Here is a 2,483-nt window from a genome sequence, read left to right on the forward strand (position 1 = left end):
TTTCTGACTCCTAATCCATGATGAACCCTGAATCTTGGGGGCAGGGATTGTGATACTGATGTCTCATTTCGGGCTGAACATTCTACAGACACTCTGTGTTCTGACTGGTTGTAGGGCTCTGCATTAACTGCCTTCCTTCTACTATAAAAAGAACCTTCTCCAATTCGATGAGAGTGTCACTCAACACGTCTGAAGAGAAGCATTTAGAGGGTGGTTTCATACAGTTAGAGACTACCCGGAGCCTCTGCCATTGTTTTTGTAGACCAGATTAAAGGTATCAAGAAGAGCAGGAAGTCACACTCTTGTGTAACTATTGAATAACCTAGTTCAAATCACATGTTTTAGTCCAAGTAGTTAAAGGGGGCTTAGTGATCCTTGTAAGTAGAGAGGAAGATAATATGGTAAAGAGTCTAATCTCTTAGAGAAGGAAACATGGGAAGGTACTATCTACCTTTTCAGGTAAGCACGGCACTGTGAGGGACTGTATCCGCAGTGGCTGCTTTTCTTTATGAGACAGTTTGCACAAAGTGTGCCATGCTGAGAAATTGACTTCTGGTCAACCACTGACTCAGGATAATCTGGACTCCATGCTGAAACTATATGCAGCATACACTCATGAATGGGCCAAAGGGAAGAAGCAATCAGAGAAGCAAACCCTAGCCCTCACTTTTCTTCTGGGGGAAGCAAATCAGCTCTTAAATTATCAGCAATATTGTGGTCAGGGGCTCATAGACCCTAAAACCTCATAAGGCATAAACATGAGTTCCAGAAAGAACTCTTATGTTCCCTTGCAGCTGTGTCTACAAGCTCTCCTGGAAAACTTCAAGGTCCCATGTGTTTTGAGAACCCATTCTAAGAACCCATTTTAGAATTCTTTTAAAAAAATAATAAAAGAAAGAAGTTATTACTGTGGAATTTAGTATATTTAATATTTCTGAGGTAAATAAGAAAAATTAATAACACACGGGAAGCCGAAGTTAATAGTCTCAGTAAAGTAACGCAATCTCCTTGGACTGGACTTTAAATAGAAAACTCATTTAGTAAATCTGAATGGTCCTCACAGGAGCAGTGAAAAGACCCTAGGAATTTGGGGTGGGCATGAAAGAGGGAAGGAGTAGAAATAAGCAGAGTTAATTATGCTAACACCCAAAGTACAAATTAAAATTACAAGAGAAACTTGGTCAGCTTCCTCAAGAGAGCACCCAGGGAGGGAGCAGGTAATTGTGGGAAGATGGGAAAGCCAAAGACAGAAGTGTGATGCAAATCGCCAGCCACAAACAAAGGCACAAACACACAACTTCTTTAAATACAGACAGTTACGGGAAGGTCAGCCATTCGGGTTGCTTGGTTTAAACTATTACTTTTTTTATTGTAAGTTACCATACAAACTAATAGGTTTTATTATGGAACCCTCATAGATATGTGTCATTATTCTCTATTGTGATTTATCATACTGGTCCATCCTCTTCCTCCTTGTCCCCCTCCCTCAAGTAATCCCCCAATCTGCCTTGATGTCACGTGCACTCCATTATCAGTTTTTCAACCCTCCTTTAAGCTATCTTCCCCTGCTCTCATTATCTTTCTAATTGCATCTTACAGACACACACACACACACACACACACACACACATGAACACACACATACACAGATACACACCGACACACACACATTCACACATGAACACACACATACACAGATGCACACAGACACACAGACATACACAAACACACACAAACACATTCACACATGAACACACACACAGATACACAAAAACACACAGATACACACAGACACACAGGTACACACACAGACACACAGACACACACACACATTCACACATGAACACACACATACACACAGATACACACAGACACACACACACAGATACACACACAAACACACACACACATGAACACACACAAACACACAGATACACACATATACACAAAAACACACAGACACACACACACATGAACACACACATACACAGATACACACAGACACACACACAGACACACACGAACACACAGACACACACACAAACACATTCACACATGAACACACACACAGATACACAAAAACACACAGATACACACAGACACACAGATACACACACAGACACACACACACACACTCACACACACACACAAACTTATAAGTTTTGTGGGTTTGAGTCTGGCTTTCCTCATTCAACCTAATTGTCTCCAGTTCATCCATCCCCTACAAATGCCATGATATTTTTCTTTATTTCTATCATGTATCTTGTCTTAGTTAGACTTTTACTGCGGTGAACTGACAACTCAACCAAGGCAACTCTTATAAGGACATCATTTAATTGGGGCTGGCTTACAGGTTCAGAGGTTCAGTCCATCATCATCAAAGCGGGAACATGGCAGCATCCAAGCAGGCATGATGCAGGAGGAGCTGAGAGTTCTACATCTTCATCTGAAGGCTGCTAGCAGAATACTGGCTTCCAGACAGC

This window comes from Rattus norvegicus, chromosome 9 (assembly GCF_036323735.1).
Source record: "Rattus norvegicus strain BN/NHsdMcwi chromosome 9, GRCr8, whole genome shotgun sequence".
NCBI lineage: Eukaryota > Metazoa > Chordata > Mammalia > Rodentia > Muridae > Rattus > Rattus norvegicus.